At 38.8% G+C, this 18,317-nt stretch overlaps 1 protein-coding gene across 3 annotated transcripts in view; it reads right to left on the bottom strand.

The window, feature by feature from the left end:
- The window catches only part of erbin (erbb2 interacting protein), a 49,445-nt gene extending 31,601 nt beyond the window's left edge, over positions 1-17,844 (bottom strand). Inside the window, exon 1 of one of the 3 annotated variants that reach the window (XM_085414380.1) lies at positions 17,061-17,844. The gene's annotated coding sequence lies outside the window, so the exon portion shown is untranslated. The remainder of the gene's footprint in view (positions 1-17,060) is intronic. The other 2 variants (XM_085414379.1, XM_085414382.1) reach the window with 2 other exon arrangements.
- Positions 17,845-18,317: the final 473 nt, after the last annotated feature.

Below are 18,317 nucleotides of genomic sequence, written 5' to 3'. Positions count from 1 at the left end.
TCCCAACAATTTGCACTATTGACTAACAACACACTGTTTAAATATGCAATCCTCCCACATGCTATGTTACACAGCTATATGCCTCCACCCCAGCTAAGTCCACTAGGATATTTACTCAGAAAGCATTTAAGTTGATTTTAATGGGTGTCATTCTGGGATGGCAAATCCCTTCAAGTTTCATCCTCATTTAGTGCCCCGTGTGTCGATTTAAGTTTATTTATTTTATTTTTTTAAATGACACATACACGCACACAAAAAAATACTTTAAATATACAAATGGAGATGTACTTGAGGTAGTCTTATTTTCAACTCATTTATTCAGACACTGAGAACTAAAGAGATGGCGGGATCTCCAGAAGAATGATGACAATCAGGGAAAAGGTAACTCGCGTCCAAAGATGGTGTCTTCTCTGCCTTACACAGGGGAGAAGCATGTTCAGAAACTTGCCTTCTGTGTAAGCTACTAACAATCTGTCCTACAATTTGCTTTTTTTCACTTTAAATGTTAGAATGTCAAGTAGTGTGTCTCAATTCCTCCCTCATTTCATTATATTTTGCTTGGAAAATTGAAAACGGTGCAGTGACTTTTTGAAATGTGCTTTCATACATTAGAATACAATATCTAAGGCGAAAACAATTCTAACAATGTTGTTTGGTATGACCACCTTTGTTTAACTCTTTCCTGTCATTTCTTTAGTAGTCTTCAGGAATAGTCCTCCAGTGTCCAAAGCTTCTCTCAGATGTGAGCTGGGTTTTGTTCTGTTCAGATTATCCCACGTTGCTTTAATACAGTTGATGTTTGGGCTCTTGGGAGGCCAATCCATGACTAAAAAAAGTGTTTGATTGTGTGTTTTTAGGCCCAGGTATGGTTTCACTGCATTAGCAGGTTGTTTGACATATCATCATCATGATTATTGCGCTTCCAAGTCTTTAAAAATTTATAACAATACACAAAATGTATGAAGATGTTTTAGAATTAAACAATGACAAGTCCTAAAATCTTATTGCCCCTGAGAAGATATTCAGTGTAGTTTAGTATGAAGCCGTTGTGTAGAAAGTAATACAATTTGTTGCCAACGGAGTGTAAAAGTGATCAAATAAATACAGCAAATCCCAGACTTCTTGAAGTTGTGTGCATGGTGTTTTTGCCAGACAACTTTGTTGTTTACCCTCCCATTTTTTCTGGGACACTCATCAGGTGATGTCATACAGTCTTAAGATATGGCTTAACTGTGCAACTGAAAGAACTGGAAGGCGTGGCATCAGTTAGGTGTGGGCACATGAAGAACACAAGAGTTATAAATAAATGAATGAAAGGAGACGGTATGACCGGAATTTGAAAATGTGTTTTCATATATAAGCTGAGATCTTTAAGGAGATTAAAAGACAACAAATGAGAAAATGGACACTCTTTTACACCATCTCTCCTTTAAAAGTGTCCTCTACAGAGGACTGTAATTCTGCTCTGACCGAGTACAAGATGAAACATGATGTGGCCATGTATCAGCAAATCAACAACAACCCCGGATAGAGCATCTGAATGATAAGCAATAGTAATTGAGTAGCTAACATCACAAGTCTTTTTTTTCTTTTTAAATGTGTATTTTCGTTTGTTTCTTCATGTTGTTGTAGCTGTATTATTTTAACAAGTTCAAAATATGGACATGTTACATTACAATCTAACAATTCTTGAGTTAATTATGCAAGTTGCAAAATCAGAACAAAAGCCACAACCTTTTAAGAACTACCTTGTTGTGTCTTTGGAAGCCACTTCCTGGCAACATAAAGACTGACAACATTTCTGCTGAGATGTGCAACAACGTGGGTATCCTGTGAGATGGGTTCACCACAGTCGTTAATTGACGTCAGGTTTCTATTTCACCGTATACGCAATACCAGCCCACGGAGTGCAAGATTTCCTAGTGAGCGCCATTTGCAAAAGTTCTACAGCAGACTTGTCTAATACAATAAGTAAACTAAAACTACAAAGTGTTTTAACTGCAGCTAACTGTTACTGTTAAAATGAGAACAAAGACTATTTCTGAGTCACATCTGTATACTAGTACACAAATGTAATAAAGTAAAAAAAAATAGTTAAATACAGCTTATTCTTAAGCATCACCTGCATGACATTCCATCTAATTGCTTGTAATTGTTATTTTTTTAACATATTATTTTTGTATCCCCACTTATTACTTGATACCCCATTTCTACAATACACATAATGTCTGAGAGGTCTAACCCCAAGCAAAGAAACCAGAATGAGAAGAAGCACTTTCTAGATCATCTCTCCTTTTAATGTTTGCTCTACTGGAGCCTATAACTCTGTTAAAAACAATTACAGGATCATTTATGATGTGGCTGTGTCACAAATCAGCAAAAACTACTCAATTTTAAGACCAGAATGAGATTAGCAAAGAGCTGCAAGATAAAAACGTCCACCGCTGACCTGCTTAAAGGTTTTGCCTAGATGGCTGCATAAATGTAATACAATCCAAACTGGACAACAGAGGTAATTCTTTCCTGTGCACAGCATGTGAAAACTCTTACAAAGATCAATGCATTTGCATGTGAAGATAATCCTTATGGTTATAAATAGCTGCCTGCTCCAACATCCTGTCTGCCGGTAAGTATTTAATTAAATATGATATCCAGCTAAATATGAACCTTTGAGATCCTTTGCACAGAGGAAATACTGATACAAACTCTCTTGACAACAACAACAAAAAAAACAAACCTATGCATGTTCGTCTTTTTCTTCATGCAAAATACACTTAACGCAAGTCAAATGTACATTTTAAAAATTGGAATTTCTTTTATGTATATTGGATTGGCTTAAGTACCATTTTTCTGTAGAACAGCATGTGACACACAAGAACAGACATCAACAGCAGGAGACACACGGCGCTCTGGCCCAACGTATTGGGCTTTTTATGCCAACTATCTATTGTACTCAAAGATAAATCTCACATGACACTCTGAATACATACGGCTACCTTTTTCTCTACACTAGCTTATCTGGTTTACAATGAGGTACAGGCAGATGCTTAGAGTTAGCATGTTGACTGAACAAGGAGTTCAAGTGCTATGGGACCAACATTGGCTTGTGCTCAACTCATGAAAAGCAGGAGGGCTATCTGCTCATATACTAGGCAGCTGTGAATTAGTGAATTATTATTCTTTAATGCAGTGATAACAATCACAGTAACTGAGAACATCTATGGCATTTTTTTTTTAAAACAACTTAGTGAAAAATGGTACTTCCACAGTAAATACAGATACATGGCTAAGGCAAGGTAAGTATCCACTATAGTCACTTCTTTGTTTGTATTTAGCCATGTGAGAGGGAGGGGAAAAAAGGGGAGGGTGATACAGTCTGCCAAGTCTCAATAACCAGGTCAGACACATTCAGGTCAGAGCCATGTATCCATGTAGACAACTGCCGCATTTTCCTTCTGCAAAGCATGGAAGTGGATAACATTCCCCTTTGTCTTTTTAAAAGTCAAAAAGTCTGATCATTAAATGCCATTAAAAACAAAAAAAAAACCCAAAAAAACAAAAACCCCCCCCCCAAAAAACAGAAACCCAGTAAACTATGAAACTGAGGATAGACTAAAATGAAACATACATGCTTCCCCTACTCTCATTAGCTCAGCTTAACCTTGTGCAAAGCACTGTTATCAGTTTATCTTGTACAGAAGAAAAAGAAAATAGCTCATTTCCCCCTTGAAAAAAAACAAACAACTATGAGATCATGTATAAAGGTGAGATTGCAAAATACAGAATATCAAAGTTACTAGAACAGACTAGCTGTAGACTTCCTTTTCAAACATTTCTACCTACAATATAAAAACCACAAAAGACCAAGCTGTTGAAACACACTGTCAAGCAGAAGCCTGGCGTTTTGCATCTAGTTGATTTATCTTGCAAATCCAGTACTGTACAGGATCCTGCAGACAAATTTGATGGTCTAAAAGTGGCCTCAAAGAAAACAGCACAACTAAGCAGATGCTCTACAAGATACCGGATCACATGCTGAAGGACAAATGCAACTGTAGTTCACCATTTACAGCTGTTCTTTCTATAAGAAACTCAAATTTAAGTGAATTTTGCCAAACAAGTTGAATTCACAGAAGAATGGTACTTCTACTTTGTTCACATCATATTTCAAATAAACACATTTGTAAGTGAAAAGATAATGCCAAAGAAGCTGTACATCAAAATATAGATTATAAAAAAATTATATAATGTTAAAAGTTGTCAATCAATGCCTATATAATTTCTTCAAAATATGTTATACTCCTTAAGGTGTTATCATACACAGTGAAAGAACTTAGTAGATGTGCCTTTAAAAGCAGTAAGCAGCCGTTTCTAATTCGTTACTGAACAATAGTTTCAGTCCTCAGCAAACTTTGACATACCATGCATTTATCACAGTGCTGAAAGGCTGCTTAAACAGTAGCTCCATCATCATTATGCAGCTCTACATCAATAGCCTTCTGTCCCTTGTAAATGCTCGCTTCGAGGCTGCAGCTAAGGACTCCAACAATGCTAGTGCTAGCGGCGCTAACGGCTACAGACAGGAAGATACTGCCAGCACCGGAAACGTTCTCGTCATCTCCGAGCATGAAGTAAGGAGAGCCTTCAAGAGAGTGAACACCAGGAAAGCAGCAGGACCAGACAGCATCCCAGGTCGTATCCTAAGAGACTGCGCATACCAGCTAGCTCCTGTGTTCACTGAGATATTCAACATCTCTTTATCTCAGTCGGTGATCCCCACATGCTTCAAAGAGTCCATCATTGTTCCTGTCCCGAAGAAACCCCACCCTGCTTCTCTCAATGACTATCGCCCTGTAGCCCTCACCTCAGTAGTGATGAAGTGCTTTGAACGCCTGGTCAGAGACTTCATCATTTCTTCACTACCAGACACACTGGACCCACTACAGTTCGCTTACCGTCCAAATCGTTCCACAGACGATGCCATCTCTCATCTCCTCCACACATCACTCACTCACTTGGACACTAGAAGGGGGAATTATGTTAAAATGCTCTTCATAGACTACAGCTCTGCATTTAATACCATAATTCCCTCCACACTCACCATCAAGCTGGAGCATCTGGGACTCAGCTCATCTATGTGTCAGTGGATCTCCAACTTCCTAACTGGCAGACCACAGGCAGTAAGGATGGGCGGACATGTCTCAGCCTCCACCACTCTCGGCACTGGAGCCCCCCAGGGGTGTGTTCTGAGCCCCCTGCTGTACTCTCTGTACACATATGACTGTGTGGCCACTACCAGCTCCACCACCATCATCAAGTTTGCTGACGACACCGTCGTGGTGGGCCTGATCTCTGATAACAACGAGACGGCCTACCTGAAGGAGATTAGGAATCTGGAGAACTGGTGCCAGAGGAACAACCTCCTTCTAAACGTCAGTAAGACAAAGGAGCTGATAGTGGACTTCAGCACTAAGCAGGAGAGGAACTACCAGACCCCTGTCATCAACGAGTGCCCAGTGGAGAGAGTGGACAGCTTCAAATACCTCGGAGTTCACATCACACAGGACCTATCATGGTCCTGTCACATCAACATCATGGTGAAAAAGGCCCGTCAGCGTCTCTAGCACCTCAGACGCTTGAGAGACTTCCAACTGCCCTCCAAGGTGCTCATGAACTTTTACTCGTGCACCATAGAGAGCATCCTGACGGGAAACATCTTAACCTGGTTCGGGAACAGCACCATGCAGGACAGACGAGCTCTACAGAGGGTTGTGCGGTCAGCTGAGCGCACCATCCGCTCCGAGCTCCCTGACCTGCACTCAATCTACAGCAGGCGGTGCTGGACCAAGGCCAGGAAGATTGTGAAGGACCTCAGCCATCCCAACAACAGACTGTTCTCTCTGTTGAGGTCAGGAAAGCGATTCCGCTCCCTGAAGACCAACACAGAGAGACTGAGGAGGAGCTTCTTCCCGCAGGCGATACGGTCTCTCAATCACACCACCACACAGTACTGACCCACACATATGGTTCTTACACACACACTGGACATTGTTTTCACTTCATCACTTAAATCACTTTAAGCATATTTGCACTGCACAAGACATAATGTGGATTGCACAACACTGGTCACTATATTCTTCATTTCCAGTTAATACTTGTACAGCTGCTATTATTGTGTATATATTTATTTATTTATATTTCTTCATACATTCTTATATAGTTCTATACTGTGTATTGTGTATTTTGTTGTACAGTTATTTTATTTTCAACTTTAATTTATATATTTTATCTTATTCTTTCCCAGTTAAATTTACCCTTCATTCTAATTTGTGTTGTACAGTTATTTCATTTTTAACCTTAATTTATATTTTATTCCTTCCTAGTTAAATTTACCCTTTTTAATTTGTCATATTTATTTCCTATCTTATTCATAGCCTTTTCCTTTTTTTTTTTTTTTCTTCCCCTCTTTAGGTCACGAGCAGTTGTCTAAGCATTTCACTGCATATCGTACTGTGTATGACTGTGTACGTGACAAATAAAATTTGAATTTGATTTGATGTACTTATCATGGATAGAAAATGACCACGGAAATTAGACACTTGTTTGCTGACCTCGGTTTAGGTTACAGGTATCAAATGCACATTCAAGAAAAGCCCTGCATGCAAACAGAGTGGGAAAAACCAAGCACTCAAACAAGTAAATGTTGCACTTCAGACAAAGCCCTGAACGTCAAACCTGTTCTCATACAGAAACCAGCTACGAAGTGTCACCTGTCATCACTATTCAGGTCGCAAGACTTGTACATTCATAGTGTCCTTGAGACAAACTGAATAATCGTTTATGGAGCACCTAAAAAAAAAAAAAATACAAATTCAATTTATTGTATTTAAAACATAGAAGAAGCTCTACTGTTGGTCAAAGTCAGACCTTCGTCAAGCCTGTGAAACTGGATGAATTTCATGGAAAAAAAAAAAAAAAAAAAAGACAGTTGTTTGTTAACAATCACTGTAAAGGCATCTTTACAATGTTTGCTGGTGGGATTTACTCTCAGCACAGAGTAAGTGAAACCTGTACCCATGACATCACAGTGGGACCATTTCAAAGTCAATTTGCCACCAAATTAACAGAACATTAGGTACATGATGATAATTGCAGCTATTATTTATTTATTTTTTTTAAACACTTGCCATACACTTGACTATAAAAAACAAAACAAAACAGATGTTTTGCTGCAAGGTAATATATAAGCATCTTAGCTTAAATGTGTCTGTTTAATAACCTAAGATTGGTATATTTTCTGACCTGTTTGAGTTGGGAATGCTAAATGCACACAGAGCTAGTCTGGCAGGTGTATCACGTCTCCTATCCTACAGAGATTTCTGACATTGTCAGAACTTTGCCTATAACAATGGACAGGGATGCCACCACGCTGACATAAAGCAGGTGAAAACACTACAAACTACTATATAACATGCAATGACTTTCACGATAAATAAAAGACTGAAAAAAGTAAATAAATGGTCTGACAGTGAACTGTTCCTTTTGTGATTTAACCATCAGAATAACTGTGAAACAATCTTGCAATAACTTTTTAGCCAATAGCAGTAGATACGAGAAGCTTCTTAGATTTATAGGCATTGGAATTCAAAACTGTTACGTCCTTATGAGGCAGTAAGGTACCCTTTAACACGTTGAGGCAATCATCTATTTAGCATCACAATGTGTGCACACCAGACGACTTCTTATATAAGTACCACTGCTGTGTTTATTATTTGTCTAACACTTTTTAAAGGTTTATTGGAAACAGCCAGGCTTGTTAAAAGGGGCATCATGGTGCATGTTAAGTAACCAAATTCAGGTTAACAAAACCTCTTATTTTCAGTCATTATGTTGAACCATGCTTGGTAGGGGTTGCCTTAGCAGCAGTGGAAGTGATGTTCATCATATTCATTTGTGAGGGGGGGGGGGGTAAGCAGCTTCCTCAGCAAATGTTTTTGTAACATTTTAAGGACATATTGAAGAGGTTCTTCCTGCCTTGGGACTCATGAGAGACAGCAACACACAACTCAATTTTAGATCAGATGATAAAATAATATTTAAAAAACCATTTGCACAATGTTTTGTCACAATAATCTTAAAGTCTTAATAAAAGAACGATGCAACTGTTTTCATGTTAAGGTAATAACACACTGTAAGATTCATTGAAAATACTCTTCTTTAACTAGGGAAAACCTGTATGACTAACAATAAAAACAAATGTAACATGATCTTGCTTCTCAGGTCAGAACACAACACTGTTGTATATGCATGGCTGGAAAAGTATTAGCCTTGCCAGCTGATCTGAGACAAACTGAGCCAGCTAGAAAGATCGGATCATCCCGCCGCTATCTTCATTGAGCACAACAGAGCTATAGAGCAGGAAAGAGGGAGGAAAAGGAGGGGGATTTTGACTTATTCATAGCATCTCCCAATCAGCTGCAAACACATTGGACTGCACTGACACTCATTAGTTTCTGCTCCACTTCCCCTTTGGGTGCCTTTATCCTCATTACATCTATAAGAGATACTGAAGCCTGCTAAACAAAAAAGTTCCCACTGTCACACATTTCAATAAAGCAAAGGAAGCATCAGTTTCAAATTGGGGGTGTTGGCTGGGGTGGGGGGTGGGGGATCGAGGGGGCGTGTCTGGGCATTTTTCCATCCCCCTTTACTTTTCATTCAGAAAGCAACATTGCCATTGGTGCCACTGTGGGTTTAGGAAATCACCTGCAAATGAGGAAATACTTAAATGTATCAGTTCATATACTGAGATCTAAAACTTTATGCTGAAGTTCCTGAAGTCCTATTGAGCATACGATTAAGTTTGATTAATAAATATGAGATACATCACGAGAGTACATTTGGCAAACGATTAGCAATGGGTGGCTTTGACTTTCTCACACTAATCTTTTCCTGCTCTAACCTACATTTTTCAATTCAAATAAAATACTGCAAATAATAGTGGACCCTCAAACTGTTCCTCAGAAAAATCATTTATATATTTATGTTCTGTAAAGCTTTGTCAAGATATTACAGGAAACACTATAACAGTATCCAGTAGTACAATAAAAAGTTTACTGTCTCACAAACTGTCTCACTTCCCCATTAGACTTACAGAGGGCAGTTCCATGGGAAGTCAATCACACAGCCAGAGCCCATTTACAGAGACACTTTTTTGTTTTGTTTACTGTGGAAATAATATCATTAGATCTGACTGCTGGTCTAATTTGTTATCAGCCTAAGGAGAACTAACCCAAAATCAAATTTAGCAGGTCCTCAGTCTGCTGTCAAATATGACACTGTGACCGAACACAAGGATTTGAGGATGCACTGCTGGTTAATTAGTGTGTGCTTAACTGGCAAAAAGAACAACTAAAATTGTAGCTGGACATATGACATTGTAGGCAGACTATAGTATATTAGGGTCAGTGATCAAAGTCAGCCTCTGCTGTGTTCTTAAATAACAAAACAGTGAGGTGACTGGAACCCATACACTCAGTTTCTCTCGTTTCCAAACGTTGCCTGTGCAAACAAATAAAACTGAGTTTCACATTATTGATATCTCATCTGAGACCGAGCAGTTAGGTCATCATATCAGAATTTGTTAACTGTACATTATTAAAATACAGATGTGTGCAGTTAATATAGATATAAATGGATCAAAAACAATAATTCTGTAGTATTTGTAAGCAGGTGAGTCATTATTGTATTATCATTACCATTCCATTACATGATTAATAAACAAGACAAACTGTATTCTATTTACAATACTGACAGTGCACATTAGTTTATCTTTAATACCCAGCTGTGGCACAAAAAACATAAGTGATAATATATGCACTACTCTGAATATTAATTAGGGAAAAAGAAGCGATAACATTAAGTCATTTGAGCTGCATGAGCTGTATACCCAATGAGCTGCAGTGTATCCCGATTCAATGTTGAGAAAACTTTGGATTATATGTGGAAGCTATTTGGCAACATACAGTGAATAATTTGGAGAAGTCTAAATTGGTCACTTGGGAGAAGTCCCTAATTAAAGTTACAAAACCAACGTGATTAGCTGAGAAAGAGGTGTGCAAAAGAAACACATTCTACCCCCAAGTAAGGATTACTGGAGAAAAACTCACGAGAACCTATAAGTGTATAATTTCTTTCTTTTTCCTGTCTTCATGCATTGCAGCATTACTCATTCATGAATATGAATGTGCCAAGCTGGAAAGAGCCTAATCGGGTTATCAAGCCACACAAAAACTCTCAGTGAGTTTATTTTGAAAGGGTACACAACATTTGACTTTCCTATCCACAAATAATTGTATATATTAACCATTTTTAATAGTGTCTAATACTTTTGTGTGCCTTGAAATCGACCAATCGTTAATCCTTATATCATACTTTTCTAGTGCATTAATATTTCAGCGTCTTGTGTGGAAGATATATTTAATGCATGACACTAGCCGTACAGCTTCCTCAACCAAACGCAAAGGATCTTATCATATGCAGACATTCTGAAAACAATGCGTTGCTCTGCCTACTGCACATCAGTTATACTGTACATTATAAAGGCAGCTTATGGCAATAATACCAAGCTTATTTGTAGCTATTATTACAACAGACCATGCATGGCAGGACTTACTTCTAAGAACCTCTTTCTTTCCTCTTTTCCATTTGATAAACAAACCCCTTTCAAAATGTTTCCATTACACAAGTTCCTCTACAAAGAATGTCACATTTTCACACCACTAAGAAGTCTGATGCCATTTCCCCCCCATATATTTTTAGGGCAACTTGGAGCATTTAATGGTTAGGTACCAATGGCTAAAGATGCATTTCACTAAACATACCTGTGCCGATTAACACAAAGACTGAATGAGGCAGAAATACGCTGTGCTAACTGGGTCAGAGAAGCAGAGAAATCACTGGGGGAGAAGCTGAATACACAGATGTATTTAAAGCCAACACACCAGCATGCCAAATGGTATGCAAATTTACACTTTTCACACATAACAAGTCAATACACAGACTCACTGAACTTGTTATGGACCATCCATCCACTCTATGAGAAGCCTACATTCTACTTTATAGGCTATTCATTAAATATTGATGTCTAGAGGCATTGCATTACTTCCCATTTTATTAAGCCAGCTTTTAACAACCCCTGGGCATCAGACCAAGGGGAGAGAAAAAAAAGAAATCCATAAATGTAGACTATATATGCTATGTTGCCACTGTCCCAAAATCCTTCTTTAGGATGTCAAAATAAGGTGCCCAAAGGCGAAAAAAAAACTTTCTTTCTTAAATGCTTTGATGCATCTTCAACAGCAATCATAACAAATTAGCCAATTCTATATCACTCTAGAGTTAATTTTGAAGAGAAGCGCATGTGTTTTTTTTAATACAGCTAGACCTAGGTCAGTTGGACTGAAAAGCTGGCATAAATTATAAATATCAGCTTGGGACATCCCTAGTCTTAATATAGCCTGTTCCACATCAAATTAGCTGCTTCAGTTACTGTATGAAGAGCATGTCACAGATAACACTCCCTCCAATTAATCCCATGCAATCATCAGCACAGACATGCACATCCCCATAAAAATCATCCTCTACCATGTTTGAAAAAGAAACATCTGCAGCTATAGTCTCTTTCACTGTCATCCTCTAATTCTGCACAAGTATGATAACAGTTTAACCACAACTGGCTCACATACGGTAGCACGAATCCCATGATCTTGCATTGTTACGTGACTGCACTTCTAACCTCAAACATGTGGTCCGTGCTTTCAATCAAATCAACCATTTTTGTCCCACTTTGGTACAAGCTTTCGCGTGCTTTTCTTGCATTTCTTGGCAGAATAAAAAACCACAACAAAACACTGGTCTTTTCAGGGATTCACAGTTATCCTGGAAAACTGCAAAGGCCCAAAGGCTGATGGTCATAAAACAAAAAATCTAAACCAAAACAAAACACATACATATGTGACCCACATGAAAAATAGAAAGCGGTTCGTCTCCCTGTCAGTCACGTCTAAAGCAAAATAAACACACAGATGACATTTAACACTCTGGCTGTAGGACTCCTATAGCTTTAACTTCAGCTTCCACATGGAAGTGAAAACACTTCTATAAGCCATAACAACAGTGAAGGTGCCTCTGGATAATGCAATAGCAAAACAAAACAGCGGTTGATACCAACAACAATTTCAACAAATTACTGGAATTAAGTTCATCACTACTATGTTGTGATCATCATGTTTTAACTGGCCTTATTGGGATTGCTGCAAAGTAAAGGCCCCGCTATGTTACAAAAACATAAAAGTTCTTAAAAGGATGGAACACAACTAGCCTCGCACCACTTACCATGAAAACATTTTTTTAATACACCAAGACAACCAGCTCGTGATGTGTACTAGGGCTGTTCGATATAACGATATATATCGAATGACGATATAAAAACGTCTATTGTTTCATTTTACGCTATCGTTTGTTTCGTGATGTCGCAAAATAAACTGTTTACGGCAATATTTTTTCATCGTTTTGATGGTCACTGTAGTGGCTATATTAATTTCTTAAAGTTCTCTCTTTCTCTTATATTTAATATAACCACACTACAGACGGACAAGCGCCTGTTTTCATGCGTTGTGGTTAGCAACAACGATGGTAAAACCATCGCGTGTCCGCTTGTTTATGTTCCACATAAACCTTTCACAATAAAGCTCAAGATCCTGTTGAGACTTTTCAAAATAAACTGAATCACGTGAAAGAGCAGATTATTTACGGATGAGAATTAAAAAAAAAGAGCCGCCAGGTGCTAAAAAATAAACCTTAGACTCAAACGTTAGAACAGGCTTTTCCCCGCAGCGCGCTGTGTAATAAATACTCAAAGAAAACGGCGGCCTTTACAACTTCTGTCTAAAAATGTATAGTTTCATGCATCAGTTAAAACACTCGACACCAGCTACATGACGCGCAGCTGGAAACACGTCCCGCAAAACGAGCTGCCCGAGATTCACAAAATTTACAGAAAATGTTACACTTTTGTGATTTATATCGTTATCTGGACGATAGAATTCTTATATCGGGATATGAGATTTTGGTCATATCGCACAGCCCTAATGTGTGCTATCAACTCTTCTGCACTGTTACCATTTCTGAAACATTAACTGAAATGAAAAAATAAATAAATAAATTACTTAATTTTTATAAGCAAAATGTTTCAAGCAAGAGAGTGTGAAGCAGAAAAATCAAAAAACTTTCTCTCTGACCTGACTTTACAATTATCATCTTATCATCCACGACTAGGAACTTTGTCTTCTTTCAACAACTTATTTTCTAAAGCCAGCAGGCTTACACTTTTTTCATTTGTATGCATTTTAGTGAGAGAAGAGCCATGTAACTACCCCACAGAGATCAATTAGAACTTTCTCAAGGATTTCTGAAGAAGACACAGAAACTACCTCCATCCTGCTCAAGTGACTACATGTTTAAACACCAGGAACACACACATACATAGACACACACACACACAAAGAAAAAAAAACACATCTGTATAGCAACTTCTTGGGGTGCTATGAGTTTTAGTCTAGATCAATAACAGTTATGCTTTGGAGTGTATTAGCAATTTTGCAAGTGGTGTACACAGCCCATATTAGAGAAATTTTCACAGCTGGTTACAGTTAGTCACACAGAAGCCCATCAGCATAGCAACTTCAACTGCTGCTTAGCTGACACAGGTGGAAACAATTGACAACTGATGGGTCATTAGTCATTTGAATTTCATCATGTGATTGGTGGATCTGAAACCACCAATTTATACTAATTTATCCATCTGTCAGTGTCCTTGTCTTCGTTTTTAAATCAGCAAGCTTAAATTGCCAAAGTATCACAATTAAAGTCTAACATTTACTTTTTTCGTCATTTTAGGTTGTAAGCATTACCCGTTTTTTCCTTCAGCTTTTTCATCCAACCTAACAACAACTTCTACATAAATTGCATCAACTAGTTTAAAAATATATACATATTGATCTAATATTACAATCCCAAAACTTAACTGGTTTCTAACACTGTTTTCAACACATCTCTGCAATGATGCCACTGATTCCCACATTAGGGTTTCCACCACAAAACCTACAGGCTGCTAAGAGTGTGTGTAGTTTTACTCACAGGAGGACAGAAGTGCGAGGCGGAGAGAGACAAACACTCATTTCTAATTTCCGCATTCAAGGTAAGATGTCTCTATACCACAAGGCGAGCACTTCATATTTAACCTCTTTTACAAATTGTCGGGCCTGTTTATGAGCTGAACAGGTAAAACATTAAGTCAAATTTTAGACAAGTTCTTTACTAACTTTTCTATGTCTAAAAATGGTCAAGTGGACTTTTAATACACTGGAGAAATCCTTGTACATGCTGACAAAGTATTCCCTGCATTCTGTTATTTCACAAAACGCCTGAAGACATGGGACAAGTACAAGAGCACTGAATCAATCAATATAGTCTGCATGTAAATGAATGATGAGGAATGTGAAAACACTTCTCGGGTAACCACTACAAACACAGTTTAGATTAAGGAAAGTTATTTCCCCTCAACTCTACCAACAGTACTCTACATTTCTAACATGATGACTCAGTCACCTGCCAGGAGCAATTTATTAGAGACACAACATAAATTCTACCACATTCACACAGGAAAGTCTGTCACAGCAAGGATCAGCTAATTTCCTAACGTGGTAAACACTTCTCACAGGGTGTCTCAGTCGTTGGTCAGCCACCAACTCGTCAACAACATCACATGCGCAGTTAGTCACCGAACATGTGCTCTTTGGACTAGCACACTACATGTTACCTACTAACAACAAAGGTAGAAATAAGGATACGAGTCAGATCAAGGCTAGACACACTGATGAGGAAACAAGCACTTGTATGGTCACAGAAGCAGAAGATTAAGGAGGGGGAAGAAGAAAAAAAAAAAAAGGTTTCCTACGTGGTATAAAGCGTCATCAGAAAAGACACCCGTTAAGATCCAGTGACAATGAAAAGCACCATGTTACGTACTTGTTTAACAGCCAACACCAGATGTAAACAAAAATAGATAAGCCTGTACACCCACTTTTCCATCAGTAGATATACCGCTGACTGTGAGTTTAGCAGGATCACTCATTGTTTAAGAAAAGCTTTTAACATGATATACCCATAAGATAAGAAACACAGTTTTACTGCTTTTGGCAGCGTCTTGTCTCCGACTGACACAACAAACTTTCAGGCAAGTGGAACAACACTTCTTTGACACCAGTGCGAGAAAAGAACAGTAAAGGAAAGAGCCTTTGTTACAGTGAACCTTATCTTCAGTTCTAGATAAGGTCTGTTGTAAATGATCACATGAGGAACTTGATAACCAAAATGCCATGACAGGCCTTCAATACCTCCATGAAACCAGTGTACTGTAAGAATACTATACACACTTCTGTTAGTGATATACAAAATACTCAATACACAGCTTCTCCCAATGAGTGGAACTGTATCTACAAGAATACAAAATTAGTGTACACAAACACCTTTGGGAAAACATCCAAAATTCTGGCAATTCTCTGCTTACACTATATATACTTTGAGTCAGTTTCATTACCAATACCTGAATAATCTTCTCCAAACAGCTGAATATCAGCTGGTAGATAAAGGGCCCATAGCATTGACAAGCAGGGGAAGATGGAGCCTAGTCTTTGTTTACATTTTATTACAGCTGGGAGAGCCTTTAAAGACCGATCTGATAAGGTTTCTGTTTGCTTGACTGACAGCTCTAAATACCTAATTCAACGGTTCAGTTTTAAATCACCCTGGAAGACATTCATGTGCCAGCCACTGACACCACCTGTGAGATTGAAAAATTCAATTGCAAAACACTGTGCCCGAAATGGACGTATAGTATTGAAAATGAACGTGTAATTGTACCGCAATTGTGTATGTATTCGCACAGTTATGGTTGCAGTAGCCTTTGACACCTCCACGCACGTGAATTTTGAGTTTAAATAATACTTTTCATTAAGTAAAAATCTGTTATCATGACATCCATAGTTAGTATCTCAACTTACTACTAAATATTATCTCTGACAACACTCCACCTGGTTCAGTAAGTTTGTAAAGTTATGTTGTGAAATCTAAGATAATCTACACAGATGCATAAATATCTCCGATTCACCTCTAAACTGTACTTTATAGTCAATTACGTTCCAGTGAGAAGTTGCGGATTTAATCTAGGGCATTTTACTAACGACACTCGATCCCGGTCTTATTGCTTGTCTACCTGAGCGTTGCCTTCATGGTGCCCTGAGACTCAACCTGATTGCATCTCCTGACACCATTTCCCAGAGCGGTGAATGACGAACACTAACAGCAAGTCGACAGGCTAGGACAGACCTGCTGAAATTCCTCAGAGTAGTCCTGAATTTATCCCGGATCTTGACGGGATTAAATTACAGTGGAGTTAAGTGAGGACACTAATCTGATTAATGAAGCGGCGAGAAAATGAAAACGCCAATATGTTGATAAGTATGGCGCGCTAATCCGTCCTATACGGTGTAGGCGCAACAAAAGATGCGAGTGTTGCTATTGCGGTGCAGTTATTAATGGCTGGTTTTATGAATAGTATCAACACTTATAGACTGACAGCTTGAAATGTACTACACCGCTTTCTAAAGCGAATAAATTAGTGCCAAGCGAGCTACATCGCAAAGGGGCAAAAGCATATGATGCGAAACCTTCCGAAAACACAGCTGCTCAAGTCTGTTAATACAGTCCAAAACCTGTTGTTTTAAACCAACAATGCTCTCACAGCCATTACTAAACTGCAAGCACTGAGACAATACATTATCGTATAGTTCCACATTTAAAATCAACCGCATTAATGCGAGACTTCAAGTGGGACAACCTGAGAATGGGACCTCAGCGATACAACGCTAGAGCTAGCGTTAGCATGCTGTGTGGGGCCCCGCAGAGAAGCAGTAACTTGCGCAAACAAAGACACTTACCTGAGTTACTGTCGGGTCAGCGTCTCATTTAATGATATCCAGCTTATGTGCAGGCTGATACTACCCAACAAACACCTTGAGAAGTGGGCATTAGCTGGTTTCACTGGTTTGCTTCACGGCAGTTCAATTGGGTCTGGCTAGTGTTAGCAGCTAGCTAATATTGCCTTACTTAGAGAGCAACTCGAAGCTGGCCCAGTGCGTACATTCTCCTCAGCGAGCCGCCCTCAAGTTTAACGTTGTCCCTCTCAGTTGTTTTGAGACATAAAAATATTGCCTTGTGGCACTGCCAGACTGACCGACGACGAAGACAAGAGCAAAAATGGTCCTTAACTGATGCAAATTAATGACACAACATTAAAAAAAATCCAAAATGTCCACTACATTCAGCAAGGAAATACAAAAGGCAAAACTGCGAACCACCTCCGGCACAGCGAAACCTTTTCCTCTAAAGTGTGCCGCACCCAGATGTTTTCGCTCATAATTTCCAGGTCTTTGCTCATTTACAATAGGCGCAGCTCTACAGACTGGAACGAAGCTACATTGAGGCTGTGGGGAACAGCACGAAGTGGCGAGTTTCTTCTCTGTGACCTCCGCGGGTACATGGAGAAAGCTGTCCACCAGTAGTCGCCTTTCCAGCCTCACCGAGCCCCGTGGACGACGCTTTCACTATCTCACCCAGACACTACTAGTGATTCCGCTTATCTTCCTCTGTGCATTGACTTATTGACACTGTTTTCCCTTTCAAATAGGCTACAGGATATTCACACAGACTGCAAACACGTATACAAACCAGACCGACAAGGTATTTTATTATCCCATTTACATATAACGTACAAAAAAAGGTGTTTGTACGGTTTGCAGCAGCCTTCGTCGTTCTTGTTATGTCGTGGCGCCCTCTGGCGTAAGTAGAAGTTTTTTGCATTTCACTGGAAATTTAAATTAAATAGAATAATATTGGCCTTTTTTCTAATTATTTTTAATGGAGATTTAAAGATAGCCAAAGATATATCCATTAAAATAGCCAAGTGCCTTTCAAGCGTAGAATTTCCCCCATAATGTTTGAAACTTAAAAACAGGTGTGTTCAATGTAAAAGGCTTGAACAGTCTAACTTCTAGTGTCAACCCTCTAAACGACTTAATGAAATTGTCAGGCCACCAAGAGTAGGTAGCCGATAAATGTAATATTATGACGCAGCAGAAAGAAACAGTTGAAAAGAGGATTTTAACTATATTGTGAATCTAGTAAGGGTATGTTAG

Source organism: Rhamphochromis longiceps, linkage group LG7, assembly GCF_057381845.1.
Source record: "Rhamphochromis longiceps isolate RC_006_pf linkage group LG7, R_longiceps_female_GT1.1, whole genome shotgun sequence".
Lineage (NCBI taxonomy): Eukaryota > Metazoa > Chordata > Actinopteri > Cichliformes > Cichlidae > Rhamphochromis > Rhamphochromis longiceps.
This window is presented reverse-complemented; position numbering and strand designations above follow the sequence as displayed.